This window comes from Panthera onca, chromosome X (assembly GCF_046562875.1).
Source record: "Panthera onca isolate mPanOnc1 chromosome X, mPanOnc1 haplotype 2, whole genome shotgun sequence".
Lineage (NCBI taxonomy): Eukaryota > Metazoa > Chordata > Mammalia > Carnivora > Felidae > Panthera > Panthera onca.
The window spans coordinates 38,299,414-38,319,949 of NC_138357.1; the positions used below are offsets into that span (position 1 = coordinate 38,299,414).

Sequence of the window (20,536 nt, forward strand, 5' to 3'; positions counted from 1 at the left end):
GAAAAAAAGTGACAACCGTGATCACGAGCTACCTGCAGTGGGGGTGTGTTACAGTGTGCGTGTGTCAGTGAGAAAGTGTGTGACTGTGGCCATATCAGTGTGGGGGCACGTATAAGAGTTTGGGAATGGGTGGGAGTGTGGGGGAGGGCGGGGTCACTACACGCACAGGTGAATCACAGACATGCATGAGTCGGATCATCTCAGTGAGGCAGTGCAGGTCAATGTCAGGGTGAGTATGGTGTCGGGGCGACTGGCCCGTGTGAGAGTCCAAGGAAGAGTACGTGGCAGTTCAGGCGAGTACGCTGAGCTAGAATCGACGTATTTAAGCATCAGTGACTGCACGGGCACGCAGACCAGCGTGAGCAAGTGTGTCAACCTAAGGGTTGACGTCGCAGAGTGGATGTGAGCGTGAGTGAGCGTGACTCTGCACGGCCATTCGTGGGGTCCGTAGCTGCCTGCGTGTGAGTGCATGAACGTACTTATGGGCACTGACAAGCGGCAGTATGAACCGCGTGGGCTGGCCTGGTGTGCGCCCGCGTAAGCGCAGGTCAATGACTGCATAGGACGCTATCTGCGTACTGGTGCGAATGCGTGTAGCAACGTAGGAGGTGGGACGGCACGATAGTACGGGAGTGAGAATGCGAGTGTGCGGCAAGTGGGACGGTGCCGCTGTGAATATGGGTAATGCAGAAATGGCAGTTAGAGGGTGAAAGGGTGTACATGTGAGCGTAGGGGAGTGAGTATGTGCCTGTGTGCCGATGGTGACGTGCGGGAGCGTAGGATGTTGAGCGTATTGCCGTGAATGTGACGATATGTGAAAACGTGCAAACGGCGGCATATCAGCACGGGTGGGCCGTAAGTGTTACCGTGTGTTCACACCAGCTTGCACGAGTACTGCATGTGAGTGGGCATATGGGGGTGTGCATCCTTGCGGCTGCACGCGTGTGGCCATGTTTGCACGCGAGGGCAGGGCGACACGCGTCGGCGAAAGTGGCTGAGTTTACCAAAACTGAGTGGGGGTGTCCACATTGGAGGTTGTATACCTGTGAGTTTGAAGTGGGCAACCGGGTCTCAGTGTGAAGGTGAGAGAATGAGCGTGAATGTGTGTCAAAAGGAGCGTGTTTCCACGTGCAAGTGTGATTCTGCATGAATGTGTCAGAGAAGGGGAGGCTGGGCCGGTGCCGAGGAGGAGTCCAAAAGCACCTAATCCTGAGTGTAAGACTGTAAGGAGGCACAAAAGCAGAAACGGTGAGACCACCTTTACGGTATGAGCATGCATACGTGTGTGTGTGTGTGTCCCTGTGAGGAGCTGTGAGTTGTCTAAGTGTATTACTGTGAGGACGAAATAGTGACAGGGCGAATGCGTTAGAGTGCATAAAACTTGGATACATATGGCTGTATGAGAAATGGGCAGGGGACAGTCAATGTAGGTCTGTGTGTAGACCGTGTGTGAGTGTGGAGGAACTGGAAGGTTGAACGTGATTCTATCACCTGTGTGGACATGAGCGAGAAGGCGTGACTGTGAGCGTGCAAGAACGTAAGAAAACGTAAAGGTGTGGGTGCGTGAGAACGTGTGGCCGGGGTGTAGGGAAAGTGGGAGTGCGTCAGCATGAGAATGTGAGTATATAAATGAGTGTGGTAGCAGGAGTGAACCTGTGTGTAGTATGTTTGTAAATACGACTGTGAGTGAGGGTGAGGGGGTGGGAGTGATCGTCCCCACGAACATGTCCAGTGTGAACAGTGTGAGTCAAGGAGGCATAAGGACTGTGTGAATGTCCAAGAGTACATCAGTATGCTTATATGAGAGAGAGACAGAGAAAGACAGAGCACTCAAGAGTACCAACATCATTTGGGTTGCTGAGACACTCTCGAGAAAGTGTCTTTCCTCCCAAAGCCACAGCACGTATCCAGTTACAGGCAAGTTATGTAGCCCCTTCTCAACCTCTGTCTCCTCCTCGTGGGTAGGACAATGATTCTAGTACCTACCTTGAGCTAGTATCACTTTTATAATCAGGAGCAAAAAGAGTAACTATTAGAAAACAAATACCTACCTTGCAGAATTACTGGGAGATCAAATGGTCTCATGCAAATAAAATGCCTAGCACAGGGCTCACAACAGTAGACGATAAATACAAATTATTATTGTAGCTGTCACAGAACACCCAGGAGAGACCCTGGGGGCTTGCTTCTTACTTTAGTGAGTTCTAGTTACCTTCTGTCGCTCCAGGTCTATAGAGGATCCCCTACCGCGGCATCTCTAGAAAGCTGAATACATCAGTATCGGCAAAAGGCTGTAATTTCACACCCTCCATTTCCCGGCCGAAACTCTGGAGCTTCCCCCTCATGAGAAGGCATCACAGAAACACCTGCCACTGGGCTGCACTTTGCCTTTGTCCTGTAGGCCCAGGGCAGGCAGGCTCAGTGGGAAAGAGACTGGCCCTGCATTTTCCCTATTGGTTTTCTGTTTCATTTCTTTTTCTTGTTGGGGGCTTTCTAGTTTCGTTGGTTTGGTTGCTTTTGACTTGGGCATGTTGAGAGACGGCTAGGTAGCTGACAAGGAGACAGAAACAAGGCCAGACAAAGAGAGGGACAGGTAGCTGGACGGCAGCATATGGCAACATAAGGCCAGATGGAACAGCTGACAGAGGAAGGCATAATGGCCGCCCAACAGGAAAAGGGGTAGATGATCAGAGGCAGGCCAAGGAACCTGAAAGATGTGGAGAGGGCGAGTGGGGCCCCAGTCAAAAGTCTGACAGGGGAATGGTCAGTCGCACTTGTGAGAGAGACTAGAAGCCTGTGAAATCTAGTGCCCACACGTAGTTTGTAGTCTAACCTACCTGCCAAGACGAATACTCCAGAAACCGTGCAAGAATTACTTAAGGCAGTAGAGAAGCAAGGGCCACACTACATACTACAGACTCAAGTGTCGTTGGAGAGCTGGGGGAGAAAGCGTTCCGATTGGCTGGGAAGGGAGAGGGAAGGTTCTGGAAAGTTTACGCCCGCCAGGCCCAGAAGCTGGGATAGATGGGGTTGGGGTACACTCTGACCAGGAAGGTAAAATCTAAGTTGTGGAGGAGAAATTACAGGAGCTGATTGGTCACTTAGTGGCATGTGGCTTAAATGCCACCCTGACATCAGGAAAGCAGGAAGAAAGGAATCGGCAGCTTGATGGGAAGCGTGTCTGTGGTTCTGCTGAAGCTCTTCGGTGGAGCTTGAGCATTTGCAACGGACTTGGCAATGACTGCTAGGTTATTTCTCCTCCTCACCCTACAATGTAGGTCAAGGCTGTCATTCCTATCCACATTAGAGATGGGCGAACCAAGAAACCAAGGGCAGTCATAAGGGCCACAATCCCCCAGGAAGGAGGGGCTGTGCCCTGAGGCCTGGCTCTGAGGTGGGGTCAGGGTCTTTCATACTGGGAGCTCTGGTGGAAAGGTGGCATTTACCTGGACTTGGAGATCCCTAACTCCCTGCCCTGGAGTCCATTACTCACCTCTCACCGCCACTCCCGCAGGACCTCAGCACAGGTGGGCGCTGCCCATGAGAAGGGGCCGGGCTGCCTTCAGCTCCGACGGACTGGGTGCTGGGCACACCAGTTGCCACAAGATGCAAGGACTCAGCTGCTCTTTCTTGGGGGAAACCTGCCAAGAGAAGCATCGTGGGGGTACAGGAACCTCTTTCTCCACCTGCTACGAGTCCCTCAGCCAACCCCCACAAACGTCACACTCACACAACAATGGATTTCAGAAAACCCCTTGAGAAGGCAGAGAATCAGACAGGGGAGAAAGCATTAACAAAAAAAAAAAAAAAAAAGGCACTGTTGTGTCAGAGTCCAGAAAGGGCACTGAAGTGCGAGCTTCAAGTTGAGACCTGCTGTCCTTTCACCACTCTGGATCTGCTTGCTAGCTCATGGAAAAGACCAGCCCTAGTCACCGTGGACGTGTGTCCTCGGGAGGAATAGATCAAACAGGACGGATGTGAAGTATTTGCATTTTCGCAGGGGGTGGTATTGTCCGGCGTACTACAGAAACCTGAAAGATGACGGCAAATGCAGGTTGGCTCTGCGGATACCTGAGCTTCCTGAGGACCCGGCAATACTGATGCTGTCGATTTCACTTCCGTTGCTGTTTCCGGAGGCCTATTTCATGCCTCAAGTCCAAGTCTCCACCTCTGTGTCCTTCCCTTCTCAGCGACCTCCTTCACTGCCTTGGGGGTGGGAAGCACTCGGAGGGTCCCTAGTCTGCTACCATCTCACAGCTGCTGAGGACCTCAGCCTCTGATCCTAACAGGGAGGTCTTCTGTGGTCTTTCTCAGATTTCTTAGGGTGACTATATACTGGGGTTTTCTTTTTGGTGACAGTTTACCCTATCTTTTCCACAGAGGTTTCCATATCCAAGCATGGAGACAAGGTCTCCAACCCTTCTCTGTTCTGCCTTTTCCCACAATCACTCGAGCCTCTCAAGAAGAGACCAATATTCCCTCTGCAGTCCTTCCCGCCCTGTCCCCTCCTTCCCTCCACGGTGTCTGTCCTCACAGAAAAGCAGCACCTATATATTACATCCCAACAAAGCCAGACCCAGGTAGCACACGTTCTGTTAGAAGACACCGAACGCACAAGGTCCTAATCCAGAGACACGGATGGATGGATATGTAGAGATCGTAAAACTGAAGCCTCAGGGAGCCAAGAAAAGCCCCATGATTCCCACTTCCCCCTGGTGAATAAGAAGACGAAGCCATACCCTAGGTCTGCCACTTGCTCCTGGCGAGACTCCAGAGCACGTCTGTCCGTCTGTCCCCCAGCGGCCCCGGCATTCCCTGAGTGCTTCCCACTCGCACACTCCCAGCAGCATTTCCAGATCGCACCCACTGGGCTGCGAAGTGGTGTGCCCAAAATCCCTTGCTGCATGAGTTCAGCCTGCAAGGGGGTGGGGTGAGGGGAGGTGAGTGCCGGCTGACAAAGCCCCAGAAAGAGGCAGGACTGGAAGAGGGCTCAAGAAGTGTGGCCACAAAAAGTCTCCTGAGCACGGGGACGGCACCAAGCACCCGTGGGGGTGGGGAGCAGCGCCAGAGGGCCAGGTGCGGGGCAGTGGATGCACCAGCCCAAACCGACCAAGCACCTCTGGGCTTCTGCGCAAGATCAAGAGCTGTCCTCAGGCCTGCCTCCCCCTGGCTTTAGCCTCCGATGAACTGCAGGGCGGCCTACTTCGAATCCCCCAATTGCACAGCTGGAGCCAGTGCAGATGAGACTGGCAGGACACAGCGCTCCACCTGGTGGCCACACTCCTCTGGCCTGTCTGCGGGGTGAATTTTGTTGGGGAGTGCAGGGATGTGGCCTGTGTGTGAGTACATGCCGGCTCAAGTGTATCTGTGCCGCTTCCCGCACTCACTGTATTTGGGTGCCCTGTGTGCCTGTACCCTGTCGTGTGTGCGCCGTGTCATATCTATGCCATTTTGTGTGTGTCCAGTTTGTATCATGTTGGGTGTGCGTGCAGTCACGTTTAGATCATGGGTACGTATACGGTGTCGGTACTGTAGAGTGTATGTGCCGTGGGGCTGCACTGTGTTGTGTGTGCACTGTATCTATTCCGTGCTGTGTGTGACATGCATCTGATCCACATCATGTACCATACACCATATTACATACATACGTGTACCATATACCGTATTATGTGTCTGTATCATGTTGCATGTTTACATGGCTTTGTGTCTGTACCTGTGGCTTAGCCTCCTACCGGAGGATGGGCCAGGGGTCAGTGTATCCACTTTGTGCCTACCAGCACCCCAGCTTTGCTGCATTCCAGTTTCCTGCCAGCCTCTCTGTCTGGGGACTAGGGCTGCCGCTTTGCTGGGGGGAGTGCGGGGCGGGGGGAACTGTAGCCAACCGCCAACCCTTCTCTCTAGCACAGGGCCCTCCCATGGCAGGTGCCCGGCCCAGCACTAAAGATGGCGGGGAAGGAGTTCTGGAACCCTTTTCAGGCCCAGAGGGAGGAAACTAAGCACTAGGGAGATGGCTCTCTTGCTCAATTTCCAGCCCCATCCATACAGAAGGACCTGCAAGAAGCTGCAACTGCCTCAGTTTCTCCAGGCCATTTGGAAGGACTGGAGCCCTTCTGCACAGGGAGTTAAGAGCTGCACAGGAGATCAGCACTGGCCTGGAAGCTGGACCAGGGGATGCATGGGGAACTCTGCCAGTCATGTCCCTGTTGAGGTCACTAGAGGGCGCGATTGTGTTGATGGTTAGGGGTAGTGTCTCTTGAGGATGCAGAATTCCACAAAGTCCACCTGGCTCAGAGAGACATGAGGGAGAAGGAAGGAAAAGGATACACATCCTAAGCAGGCCTTCCTTTCCTCTTATCCCAAGCCCTTCTGTTTGGAGGCTGAGTTACGGAGTTGAAGAAGATCTGCATAAGATCCCCAAAGAGCTTTTCAGGGCCTTGGTTACAGGGTCCCTAGCAGATTCTCCACTTGGACTTCTCTTCTCCCCTCTGTGTCCCATTCACATGAAATAAAAATAAAACCACACTGCTAAAATAAATGAAATGTGTATAGTGGTTGTGGGGTTTGTTTTGTATAATTTTCCCCCAAACTGGCGAGCATATCAAAAAGTGTGATTTGAAAGGATAAATGGTTTGGGGGGGGGGAGGATGTTGTCCTATCGGGGACCTGCCTTCATGACCCAGAACAAATGGACCCACTTCCTAAAATGTCACGACCATCTCAGAAACCACCAAGTCCAGTGCTGTCATTTGAAAGACAAGGCGAGTGAGGCTCAGAAGAGGGGCAGAAGCAGACCAGAACACTTGACTTCTCTGACTCCTCAGGTTTATTCATTCCATCCTGGATCCTGGTCCTCTAGTCTCTAAAAAAAAAAAAAAAAACACCTCCTTCTCCAAATCCAGCCTCCTCCCAGCTATTGGCAAAACCCTGGCCCCCCGCTCCACTGTGTGGGCTCCAAGACAGTCCTATTCCATCTCAATGGAAAGGCCCAGGCCTTTCTGTGACCACACCTTGGGAATGATCTCCATTCTCCACCACTAAACTGTTCATCTCTTTCCAGTGTTCAAGGTCCGCCTCCCCCATTTTGCTTCTCACCCGCGCACACCAAGCTGTAGCTACGCCATTCTGCCCCTCGTTACGTCCCCAGGGTGCAACACAGATTGCCCCAACCTGCACATAATTGAGCGAACGTGCAAATCAGACATGGATCCATTGCACTGATCAACATTTCCAATTAAACTCTGGGTTAGCCTGTGTATATAAGTGACTGGAGCAATCACTGGGTTTGTAAGTGCAAATGTCTTCCAAAGGCGTGGGGCGCACCAGGAAGCGACACATTTCCGGAGGGAATGGAAACAGAATGCCAGGTCCGGGGGTTCCTTTGGTTCTCTGGTACCCCTAAATCAGATTTGAAGTGTATAGCTGTTACTTGCTCAGAAGGCTCCAGCTTCACACCAGAAATGGAGGGCTCTGGCCCTGCCAGCTGCTGCGTGCCCTTTCCTGCCCCCTGCTGGAGAAGCCGCATAGTGCCGAATTGGCAGGCTAGGCCACCCCAGGCCCTGCAGAGGGAACCTCCTAGCCTCAGGCGGCGGGGTGGAAAGGCGGGGGCCAGCAGGGCAGCTGGAGCTTAAGCTGCCCCCCCAGATGCCTCAACAACTGCACTTACCTTCAAGGCCAGTGGCTTTCACCATCCCATGGGCCCCTGGAAGGAGGGCATTTTTTTTTTTTTTTTTTTTTTTTTTTTTTTAGCACAGGCAGGTACCCCCATGCCTGCAGCAGGGACCCCAGATCTGGCCCTGGCCCTCCCCATATAAAAACAGTCAACCTACCTGTGTCTCGGGCCAATTCAAATCTCCCCCAATCCCATTTGGGACCCTGCTCCCTGCCCCCCCCCCCCACTTCTTTCTCCTTACCCAGGAGGAAAGAGTCATTATTGAGTCCACCGTTCACAGAGTTTCTTCTCCTTCCTATGACCAAAGCTACTAGCTCCTGAAGGTGATTACACAGTTGGGAATGCTACCAATTCCCTAAATATCAAGAAATTGTCCCCCTAAGTATGGGCTGAGGCACCCGTCCAAATTTTCCCATCTCATCAGTGGGAAATCATGGCATTCAGGTTCCTGGTAAGACCACAGCTTCTTTCTTGTTGTATGTCCCTATGGCTTTGTTCCCACCTGCTCCATCTGATTTCTAGACCTGATTTTTTTTGGCCTTGACCACCCTCTATGACCTCATAGTAGCTTAAGTCTCTGACCTCATAATAGCAGAGTCTCTGATGGGGACAGCACCTCCCCATCCCCCCCAGTTATTCCTCATTTTCCTCACTTGCCGCATCTACTCCCCTCTCCCCAAAGACCTCAGCAGGTTGTTGTGTACACCCATTCTGCCTCCAACCAGAAAATCTGCAACCTGTGGTAACGGTCGGCTAGTCAGAACGCCCTTCGGGTGTTGTGGCCCCTTGCCTGCATCTGTATCACAAGTGAACCTCTTTTTTTCTGTTTGGTCTCTCCCACAAGGCCCATCTGCCTGCCTGGAGGCTTGGAGGGTCTGCTCCTTGACATCTCAAAGTCCCTCTGGCCTTGACATTCTCAGCTGTCAGCTTCCACCCAGCATACATGCCAGTCTCTTCCCATTTTGCCTCTTTCATGGAGGAGGGAGGTATGACATTTGTATCCAGACACTGACGAAGGCTTACATGGCTCTCCCTTCAAGCCCTGGCCTATTAGTCATCCATTACCAGTTAAGCCCCTTTATCCAAAGGTGCCCCTGGTTAGGGGCCTCAACTACCCAATCACAGACCTGCCCAATTATAATTTTGCAAACGGCCCAGTGAAAACCGCACTGACCTTTATACCTCGGTCATCCCAGAACAGGGCCACAGTGTTGTCACCAACAGGAATGGACCTCCTTCTGTTCCAACACCTCAGACAGCCATACAGTTGGCCTGGATTTGAGTCTGCAAAACCATGGGGGGAGCGAGACTAACATGGCTAAAGGCTTCCCGGCTGAAAGCCATTTAAAAAAAATAAATAAATAACACTGCAACCGCCCCCTTCATGCTTCCCAAAGCCAAGCCACTCACCCTTCTCTCCTTTGCTTCTACAGACCACAGCCTAGAACCCTCAAGTCCAGAGTCTGGCACTGGATTCTGGAAGGTGGGACCAAAATATCAAGTGGGGGCCTCTGGCTCCCTCCCTGCGGGCACCGCCCTCCCACCCTGACCCTCCACCACCATCACCTAAGGAAGGAAAACCTGTGACAGCAAGTATCTAAAATGTTCAATCTGCCCCAAAGAGCGGCAGGCGTCTGGCCAGAGCCAGTTCACAAACTGACGGCAAGGCTCCCTGTGAGCTGAGGACGGGGTAGGAGGGCAGTGCCCCTAATGACCCCTAATGACCCCTGCCCCCCAGACAAAGACAAAGGCCAACTGAGGGACCCCAGCCTTTTTAGGGATAGTACTGCATCATTCCAATCTCCACATGAATAGAAATGAGTCCTCCTGTCATTAGGCTCCCCCCGCCCCCACCAAAAAAAAGGGGAGGAGGGTAAAAGAAAAATAAAAGAAAGGGCGCCTATTTAAGAAAACCGTCACTTTTTCTGTTTGCTCAGGCTGGGCTGCTCCCCTTCTCCCGGACCTGCCCGGGGCCTCGGCCACACCTCCTCCCCTTGGGGGGGGGGGGGGGAGGGGGGCTGCCGTCGCTACTGGGGCTGGGGGAGGGGGCGGGAAGATGGTGTAAGACTAACGGGCTGACGTTGCTTTGGGGGCGGATTTGGCCTCCAGCGGCCCAGGCCCGTGTCAGCGAGTCCAGGGCTTGCCCCAGCCGAGGGGTCCAGGCCCTCCGAGAGTGGCCCTGACACACCCACTCGTCCGCGTTCGCCCAGCGCGATCCCGCGAACTGCGCGCTGGGTCTCGGGGCTCCGGGGGCGCCACGTAGGGGACCCGAGGCTGGGGCGCCGCGAGAGCAGGAAGGGACCCCGGGAAGGCAGAAAATCTGCCCGGCAGCGCCACACCCTCCCCCGAGCGAGCCGGGCGCCGTGAGTCGTGGGATTTACCTGCCGCTGGTCCAGCCACCCTGTCCAGACCTCTCCTCTACCTCCGAGCGCTCGGGCTGGCGGGGCTGGGGGGCCGCAGCCGCAGCCGCAGCCCGGGCCCGGCCCGCTACCCCCGGCTCTCCTCCCGGCCCCGCACACTTGCTTCGGGCCGGGAAAAGCTGCAGCCCCCCGCGCGAGCCCCCAGACGGTGCGCTGCCGACAGCTGCCCGCCCGCGGCAGAGCCCCGCTCGGCAACCGCTCCCTAGCTCTTGTCTGCTATGACGTCACCCGGGCTCTGCACCGCACGCGAGCCAATCAGAGGGTGAGCAGAAAACTAAAATCGCCCTGAGTGGGCTGCTGGGGACCAATCTTTTGTTTCCAGGCAGGAAGCGCCTGGGATGGGGGGGGGGGGGACTGAAGGGGAGGGAACAGGAGAGGGAAAGGAAAAGGAGATGGAAACTTCTACACTGTCAGGGTTGTCTAGACAGAGGTGGGGCCGTCAGGAGAGAGGCTCACCTGTCAGTAGGGAGGGGGCGGAGGCATTTCGTGTATCTTCCTCAACTGGCCGCCCTCTGTGAAGACTGGAATTTCAGGTAAATTTTCAGGGGAGGAAATCCGTCCAGCTACACGGGCTCTCTTTATTGGGGAAAATGGTTTGGGTTTGGGATACCACCTGTCCGGCCAACAGGTTACACTGGTGGAGTCTCTTGGATACAAAGTAGACTCGTGCAGATAGGGCAGTGGCATTCAGAGGTGACAATCTAGATAGGGAAACTATCTTTCTGCCCATGAAACACACATTTCAAAACAGGGAGCATGATACAAAACAAAAAAATTACTTCAAGTTTATAGATATATAGATACATTTAATTTCATTAAACTGTGGCTCTCCCTATAACCTTCCATGGCCTCTCGTCTTTAAGAAAAAATTCAAATTTTTGTCCGTGTGTGAAGCTTAAAATGTAACTCCAAAAATCATCTCTTGCTACTTCACAATCCATAACCTCCAGGATTTGGCTGGATTATATAAATTATGGTAAATCCCAGCAAGGAGACAGTAAGCTGTCATCAAAAATGACAAGGAATGCAAAATAGTAAGTACATTCGCATTATAATGATGTAAAATATACCCATAAAAATGATAAGAGAACGTAAAATTATCATAGGTTAGGTTAAAGTTTATGGGTGATTTTCCCTCTCCACTTTCAAACTTAGTTTTGTAAAGATAAATATACCCTGGCAGACTTAAATGGTCAAAATGGGTTATGACCCTCCACAGTACACTTTTATCCAATTTTCTCAACATCCGCCAAGCATTTCTCCATAATGCTAACAAAACAAGTTTTATGATGGAAGGTGAACTAATATTTTTGCCAAGGTCCTTTTATGAAAAGTCACACAACAGGCCTCTAGACTCACAGAGGCAACATCTGGGGAAGTTGGGAGAATGGGCTACCTCTTTGGACTAATTCATTTTAACCTATGATGATGTTCAGGGGTGCCTGGGTGGCTCAGTGGGTTGGGCGTCTGACTTCAGCTCAGGTTATGATCTCACAACTCATCAGTTTGAGCCCCATGTGGGGCTCTGTGCTGACAGCTCAGAGCCTGGCGCCTGCTTTGGATTCTGTGTGTGTGTGTCTCTCTCTGCCCCTCCTCTGTTCACATTCTGTCTGTCTCTTTCTCTCAAAAATAAATAAATATTTTTTAAAAATTAAAAGTTTCTGATGATGTTAGAAATTGAAAAAAAGAACAATGAGCCTTCTAATCTATGACAAGGCAGGAAAGAGGGTGGCAAAAGACTAAGTAAAATACATACTCCAGATTTTTTTAAAGGCTAACTTTACATTTTACTTTTTATTTTCCTTAATTAAAAATATATTTATGCATACATGACAATTACATGAACACTGCAGAAAGTCCCAGAGATGGAATTTGTATCTAGATCTGTCTGCATCCAAGGCCCATGTTTTTTATTTAAAAAAAAAGTTTATTTATTTATTTTGAGAGAGTGAGAGAGACAGAACTCAAGCAGGAGCAGAGGAGGGGCAGAGAGGAGAGAGAGAGTCCCAGGCAGACTCCATACTGTCAGCCCAGAGCCAGATGCAGGGCTCAAACTCACCAACCATGAGATAGGACCTGAGCCGAGATCAAGAGTTGGATGCTTAACCCACTGAACCACCCAGGTGCTGGCCCCCCACCCCATGCTTTTTCTAATATGATATATGGTATTAATGGTTTCGTTAAAATACATATTTGCTTTGGAAAAAAAAGAGTATACTAGATTGGAGTTTTTTAAATACCAGGCATTTTTAAATAGCCTTTATTTTGTTTTGTTTTTTTTGTTTGTTTATTTGGTTGGTTGGTTTTTTTGCTTGGTGGTTGTCTCCTAATGTAAAAACAGTCATCACCCTTCTTCTCAAATCCCTGATTAATATGCTGAAATCACAGTGGTTCTGCTTTCAGTGATTTTAAGTTATCTTTTTAATTAACTTTTGGGTTAAAGAAGGTAGCCCATCACATTGATTTTTTTGTTTTTGCATCATGGTAAGAATAATCTAAAAATCACTGATCTAAATGAATGAGCATTTACTTAATATTACATCTCTGATTTGCAAAATGCACTTGTTTGGGTTATTTTAAACAATAAGAACGTTTTTATTTTTAAGAAATAGAAAGATAAAACCGGATTTTTTTTATGGCTAATGATTTAACTTGTTCTTCTGGGCTATTGATTTAAATTGTAATTAAAAGGTATTTGATTTCACTCTAATCCTCCCATATACCTCAGCTATAACTCAGAGCTATTTATGCAGTCACGGCACACGGTTATTTAAGCATTTCATGTGTGTATTTCTTCTCTCACTGGTGATTATAGAAAGTAGCACGGGGACAAAATCCTATTAGGTCCCTGACAAATTAAAGCATAGAGGTGTCATAGAAAGAGGACTGGACTCAGAAGCCAGGCCCAGCACGAAAGACTTCAGTCTTCCCCTGAAAGGGTAATAACCTATATTCTTCTTGATATCATAAAGCGGTCTTTACTACCAACGTGGTTTGCTCTCCAAGAATATAGGACAACTGCATGGGAACTTTCAGGAAAGGTGAAGATTTCATCTGTGTAATTTTTCCCACTCAACTCCCACCTTCCCCGGTTTCCTTCTCTGAGCCCATTGATTTAAGGATATAATAACAACGCTACTGTAATAACCACTTGGCATGTGAATCCTGCTTCTCAGGTTACAAACCGTTCTTGTATCTCCAGGTTTGATGCTCACAACAACCACAACAGCATACTGTGGCAATTATGATCCGCATTTCATAGATGAGCAAACGGACGGACACCCAGGGGTTTAAAGTAGCCTGTCCAATGCCTCACAGAGAAGGTCCTAGAAACCAGGTCTCCTACTGTCCGGCTTTGTGTTCTTTCTACCACCCAAATGGCAACTTCAGTTGTATTTCTCCTGTGGCTCTCACCAACCCGACCAGCCAAACCCTTCCAGTCAAATCCCAGATAAAAGGAACACTGCTCCTTCTCATATACCATGGATGGAAGGGTACATTGGCATAGCCTTTTTATTTAAAAGGGCAAGCTGGCAACGCCTAGGAAATTTAAAGTGGCATGTGCCACTTGACCAAGCGATTTCAGCTCAAGGAATTTGATTATGGATACATTCACAAAAACATGCGAAGATATGTTCTAGTGTGTTCGTGGCTGAGTCTTAGGTAAGAAAGAGAACCTCTTATATATAAGGGGTAACCTAAATTTCCCTCAATAAGGTAACTGTTGAATAAGTCACAGGAGATGCATATTTTAGAATATTACACACCAGCTAAAAAGAATCAAGTGGACTTTTAGGTATTGGAACAGAAGCACATCTTGACACATTCTTGAGTGAAAAAAAGTTGCAGAATGGCATGTGTACTATTATTTTTTTTAAAAGTGTGTGTGTGTGTGTGTGTGTGTGTGTTTAAGTTGGCATTATACACACCAAACTGCTAAGAGGGTAACTCTGGGAATTAAAATGGTAGAAAGGAAGACATGTGGGTATGTGGGCATGGTGGAGGTCATTAACTTTTTCTCATTATACACTTCTGCATTGTCTGTACATTTTTTATAATAAACATATAGGATGTGCACGTAGGAAACATTAAAAAGCGCAAACATAGCCTTCTTTGGGTGGAGACAAAAACAACACAAACAGAATGAACAGAGTGCTGTCCTGAAGGGGGTCTGAATGCTCTGTCCGTGGGTCGAGTGTGGCAATGGAGGCTACGGTGTGCCGGGCTGAGCTGAGCCATCCCTGGGCAGGCACAGAAGGGCAGAAATGTACAACTCACTGGGGAAAAGCAGCCTGGATATCCTGGCTCCCTTCCCATCCCCTGCCTCGACTCTTACAGCCAGAAATCATTCCCACTGGTGGACTCTGGGTCTTTGTGGCTCTCAGTCTTCACAGCTTTTGTTAAAGCAGCTGCTCTTAAAAAAAAAAAAAAAAAAAAAAGCAAAACAAAAACTCCCCCTCCTGCTCTGAATACAAAAGAACCCGACTGGGCAGCTAGTGCCCCAGGCGTTAGCTAAGAGCACTGTGCCCACCCCTCCTTCACTGCAGTCAGACACTACTGTGCCCCTTCCTTCCTGCCCACCACTCCCACTCAGTTCCGGTTGGAGGCAACATGGTGGGGAGCCTGCCTGACAAAGAGCAAGGAGCCTCAGAAATGCCAAGGGGCTCATCCTAGTTCCCTTAAAAACCAGAGGAGGAGGAGGAGGGGGGCGCCTAGGTGGCTCAGTCAGTTAAGCGTCCGACTTCAGCTCGGGGCACGATCTCGCGGTTCGTGGGTTCGAGCCCCACATCAGGCTCTGCGCTGACAGCTCAGAGCCTGGAGCCTGCCTTGGATCCTCTGTGTCCCTCTCTCTGTGTCCCTCCCCTTCTCACACTCTGTGTCTCTCTCTCTCTCAAAAATAAATAAACTTTAAAAATATAAAAATAAACCAGGGGAGGAGGAAAGAGGGAAGCCCAGGGCTAGGAAATCACCATCCTTGTGGGGCTTCAGAGTTCTGGCCAAGGAATGAGGAGACCCAGATGCCAGTCTAGCTTCTGGTCAGGAAACCCTGAGCAAGACTCAAATTTCCCAGGGCTTTAGTTTTCTCTTCTGTGAAACTTGACCTGCTATCTCCCTGGACTCTTGTATGGATGCAAATGGCTAATGGAACAACAGTGGATTTAACAGATTTCAGAGCTACACACCTCCTTAATAGACTTGATGAGTCTCCATTTACATATGCTCCCTGTATTGTGGGACCTGGGGAATGAAGGGGGGGAGGGGGGTGCGTCTCTCCCCACCTTCCTTCACTATAATTAGCACCGGTTAGGGACCTGCCCCGTAGAACCTACAAGCCTTCAGGAGCTTGCAGCCTCTGCCCTCCTCCCTCCCACCAGGGAGTTAGCAAAGGAAAAGCAGAAGACAATTAAACGCAGGTGGCCCTGGATGAATTAATATGAGAATTAGGAAGTTCCTCTCCTCTGACTTGGTTTTAATTAGCCCCAAGTCCACCATGGTCTCACATAACAAACCACATTATTTAATTGAGCTGATGCTCTGTTTGATTTTGCTCCTAAGCGGATCACATTGTACATTCCTTCCCCACACTCTCACTGCACTGCCCGAACCTAAGTCAAACTGCACGGAGTAAAGTGAATTTGGAAAGTTGGTTTCATTGCTTTCCCCACTTTTCTAGGGGAAAAAGAGAGAGAGAGAGCAGGAGAAAGTGGAAGATAAAATCTAGGGGACAAAGAACCAAGGAGAGAAATAGAAAACCAAATATTAATTTTTTTTGGACCGGCTGGATTATGATGTCATGCTTTCCCGGCTCACCTGTGATTGGCTTCTCAGCTCAGCGTCTGCTGAACACTAAAGGCTGATTATTTGCCAGAGATACAGACCTTTTACGGAAGCTTTGAATCATTGCTGGTTGTCGTGACAACCTGGGCAGTGTCTGTTCCTGATAACTACATAATGAGGTTGTCAGGAACAGAAGTGCCCCCATCCCCACACGCAACCATCTGAGGTGGTTAAGCAATGCAACATTTCTCTCAGGAGGTGAAAGGGGGAAAAAAATCACCAACAGGCATGGTGGAGATCCCCTTAGTTAATGTATGCCAGCCAAAGCCTGGAGAAAATCTCTTGCTTCAGGAGTTCCTTACCTACCATCCCCAGGTCCCATCTGAACTGTCGTATTGGCTCTAATGAAGAAAACCAAGGAACAGGTGGTGGAGGGATAAGGCATCTCTGCAACCCCCCAGCAGAGCCAAACAGAGGGAAGTGTGAGTGGAATGTGAAATCGATTAGGGCAAGGCACGTGACCTCTTTTCAAAGGATGCCATCATGACAGGGTCCAGGAGCAATGGGGGGCATGTGTCAAAGGTGGCAGGGCATGGGGGCGCCTGGGTGGCGCAGTCGGTTAAGCGTCCGACTTCAGCCAGGTCACGATCTCGCGGTCCGTGAGTTCGAGCCCCGCGTCAGGCTCTGGGCTGATGGCTCGGAGCCTGGAGCCTGCTTCAGATTCTGTGTCTCCCTCTCTCTCTGCCCCTCCCCCGTTCATGCTCTGTCTCTCTCTGTCCCAAAAATAAATAAAAAAACGTTGAAAAAAAAAAAAAAAAAAAAAAAAAAAAAAAAGGTGGCAGGGCATGGCCATACCCGGTCATCAAAACCAGCCGTAAAGAGAGCTCGTGTGCTTTTCTGTGGGCTACATTCATTGCCCTGCTGGTAGACACCTCGCTCAACGTTATCTCAGGACTCCAGATATTCTGAGAGGGAATACCCATTACATCTTTGTGCTATGTTATTCATTGCTAAGACAGTTTTATTAGGACCTACTAAGCATAAAACACACAGCTAGATGTGTACAGATGCTATCCAGAGAAACCAAACGTGGATCATCTGCTTAAGGAACTTGGAATCGGGTTGGGGAGAAAAGATACTTACCCAAGTAACTGTGACACAAAGCACGTGTAGTAAGTACTACAAGAGAAGTCCAAAGTCCTTAATTTCAGAGAGAGGAAAGTCACACCCAGTCTGTCACATTCCAGCTTCAACTCATCTTTCCAGGTTGCTCTCCTACCAGTCCCCCCTCCATTTACTCCAGCCATCAGCCCCATCAAACTATTGCTTCCGTGATTGATTTACCTTGACTTTTGTACCTCTGTGCCTCTCCTGCTCTTCTCTTTGCCCGGTATGGCTTTCTCCCCTCCTTTCCCTACCTGGTGATTTTTCTTTTAATTCAAGTATAATTAACATACAGTGTTATATTAGTTTCAGGTGTACAACGTAATGATTCAACAGGTCTATATGCTTATTGAAGCATTATTTACAATAGCCAAGATAAGTTATGGAAGCAGTCCAAGTGTCCATTCACAGACGATGGATACAGAAGACCTCGTAATATATATACAATGGAATATTACTTGGCCAGAATAAAAGAGAGAAATCTTGCCATTTGCAGCAACATGGGTGGACCTAGAGGGTGTAATGTTAAGTTAAATATGTCAGCCAGAGAAAGGCAAATACCACAGAATTTCACTCATGTGTGGAACCTACCTCGTGATATCTAACACGTACTTCCAGACTCTACTCAAGTGGCATCTTGTGAATGCACAAACTGGTCCCAAAGGAATAACCCCTGGTAGACATGGGTATTGACTGATATCACTACTGGGTGCTGTATTCACATTCAGTGGCTTTAAGTCCAGCAATATATAATGGGTAAAGTCAGACTACCTCTAAGAGTCTTATTTAGACAATCAACACAAACCTGTTCTCCCACTGAATGTCGTCTACAACTTTTATTTTTGAAATAGTTCAAGGTGCACAAGAAGCTGCAGAAATAGTACAAAGAATCCCTAGGCATTCTTACCCAAGTTTCCCCCAATATTTTGATATACTGTATTAATCTTATTTTATGTAGCCACAGTACATTGTCGAAACCCTGGAAATTGTTGACAATTGACATCGTTATACTACATTAACTGAAACACAGGCCTTGTCCAGGATCCGCCAGTTTGACATACAATCTCCCATTAAATGAATTGCCAAACACAGCTGAAAAGGAGCAAAGCTATTAATAGTTGATCTGAGCACCAACTTGCTTCTCTCGTGTCTATCCCTGCTAAAAAGGGCCCAAACCTGAAAGAGTCAAAACTTGCCTGGGACTGAATGAGAGAAAATCAGCTTGGCCTGGGAACAAGCAGCCTTGCTATTAATCAGGCTGAGAGAGCAGACTGCTAAAGCCAGCTGCAAAGGTAGCAGAAAACACTGTTTCTCCCAAGATCATGCAACAGTTGTAAAATGCCATAACAACTCCTACCTCCTTTGAGCAACCACTGCTTTCTTCCCAGTGATGCCCTAGACCTTTGCTTTTTCATTTATTCCTGGGGGTACCAACTGCAAGGCACCCCTGCCTCATGATAGTGCCCAACTCCTAGTTGATACTCCCTTCTCCCGACCCCACCTCAGCAACTGCAATCAATCCAGAACTTACCTCTGCTTCTTTCAATGCTCCTCAGAATCCTTCAGTGGGAACTCAGTTACAAAAGATGTTCCCTCCTCCCTCTTTTTCAAGAGCGGCAATCCTATGGTTTCTCTGGAATGCACTCCCTGGGTGCATCAGGTCAATAGATTTGACTCTGTCGGACTACAGTTTTGTCTCTGGTTATCTTTGGCTGACTAAGCTTTAACATAATTGACGACCAACCAATGGATATCTGGAAGGCCCCTTGAATCGTCTGGAGTTAGTTAGCCATGTTTCCTTGAATCTACGCAGAATCACACGTTGTGTCTAAAACTGGGATTTACATAGTAGGTGTCTAGTAAATTCTCATTGAATGGATATACGATTATCATATATCAGATTTGTTGGAATGGTGCCAGGTATGGAGACAAAAGCCCAGAGAGACAGTACTGCATAAAAGTACTGTAACCTACATACTTTGACATGATAGTGGTATTCAAATCCCAGATTTGCTATTTAACGGCTTTGAGAACTTGAGCAACTTAACCTCTCTGAACCTCAGTTTCATCATCTGTGAAATGGGGATCTAATAGCACCTCCTTCTCAGGGTAACTGGGAAGATAGAATGTGACTTAAATGCATGTGAAGCAGGGAAGCATCAGGGCAGTGGCTCCCAATTTACTGCCCTTGCAATCACCTTGTGACCTTTATAAAATGCTGGTGCCCTGCCCCCGCCCTCAGACACCCTGATTTTAATGGCATGGCACGAATCTGGGTATCAGAGTTTTTAAAAATCTCCTCGGGCTCTAATCTTCCCAGATTGTAATGTGCGGCAAAATTTGGAATCACTGGATGAGGAATTTCATTACTTAAGGATTATCTTTTTCTCCTCAGGTTTGTGGCAAGTAGAATCGGGGGACTGAGGCTTCCCCCAGCTTTTTCCTGCAATCCCCACCCTGCGGGCCATCTGGCTTGTCCAACTTGTAAAAGAACATAGCCTCTTTCTTCCACGTGCATAGCAAAATGACGAAGACATGGGGTATTTGGATAACACTGCAGCTGTATTCGTCTCTCCTTTTTCCCCCTTTGCAAACATAACTCAGTCACACTTCAAATTAAGTGGTCTCAAGTGTGAATTTGAGAACAGTTAATATGTGCACACAGGACGGGTTGACCATCACAGACGTGTTTAATAGATGCAGATCTCAATGTGCTTTTGTTCCATATAATTAAGCACCTGTGGAGCCTCATAATCAATCCTTATTTTGTTATGATCCAGGAACGCGTTGCATTCAATGTTCTCTGGTGTTCATTTGATCAGGTCATTTATGAGGATGGAACATTCGAAACAGGCTGCCCCTCTTTCCCTTTTTGAGTCATCCTAGGGAATGCATCGCCTACTCAGTAAATAATAAATATGAATTCACTGATGAGTTTGAAAGTTAACTTCTAGTTAAAGAGAGGTTCAAACTATGGTCATGTTGATTTTTACAAGGAGTTCGACACCACCACTCCACCCCTGTGCCCCCCGCCCCCACCGGCTCCTTATTCATTCCAGCTGCTAATATGGAAAATTGAGCAGATGCCGACATGTGAGGGTCAAGTTTACTGCTAAAAAGGAAAGGGGGCAGGTTGCTAGGCAAATTAATACTATAAACATAGGAAAGTGACAGCCTGCTAGGGGAGTGCGCAATTTTAAGCGCTACTATAACTGCACTTTGCATTCAAATGACCAATATGCTAACTACAGTCCTTATCTATTTGTTCAAGGCCTTAAGAGTCTCAGTGGCTCAGAGCACAGGCCCCAGGCAGCAGTTTGACTGCAGGTTTTTGGAAATAATAACATGGCATTTCTTTAAACATATTTTCAAATTCAAGTTCCTTACAAATCAAGATCGGCCTTTCCCCGTTCAGGGAATTAGCGAGGCTTAACTGTGTTCACTCTGGTGCTGGCCCCCACAAACCCCTGCTAACAAAGGCTCTGACTCCTACTTGAGTACTGCC

The 20,536-nt window shown here is 48.7% G+C and overlaps 1 protein-coding gene and 1 long non-coding RNA gene across 15 annotated transcripts in view; one reads left to right on the top strand and one right to left on the bottom strand.

Annotated features, from left to right (window-relative positions):
- Positions 1-20,536, bottom strand: part of PAK3 (p21 (RAC1) activated kinase 3) — a 249,095-nt gene that overhangs the window by 107,946 nt on the left and 120,613 nt on the right. For 3 of the 14 annotated variants that reach the window (XM_081793301.1, XM_081793289.1, XM_081793302.1), the window contains exons 1-4: positions 10,051-10,297; positions 9,080-9,145; positions 8,844-8,953; positions 3,494-3,641 (exon numbers count right to left, since the gene is read on the bottom strand). The exons of 2 other annotated variants lie outside the window; for them this stretch is intronic. The gene's annotated coding sequence lies outside the window, so the exon portion shown is untranslated. Of the gene's footprint in view, positions 1-3,493; positions 3,642-3,933; positions 4,032-4,739; positions 4,916-7,910; positions 8,209-8,843; positions 8,954-9,079; positions 9,146-10,050; positions 10,298-20,536 lie in introns of those variants that run through there. 9 more of the 14 variants (XM_081793292.1, XM_081793294.1, XM_081793293.1 and 6 more) reach the window with 9 other exon arrangements.
- On the top strand, positions 10,473-19,874 carry LOC145713989 (uncharacterized). The gene is made up of 3 exons (XR_014136753.1): positions 10,473-10,622; positions 13,292-13,752; positions 19,427-19,874. It is a non-coding gene; the product is annotated as an uncharacterized LOC145713989 (long non-coding RNA).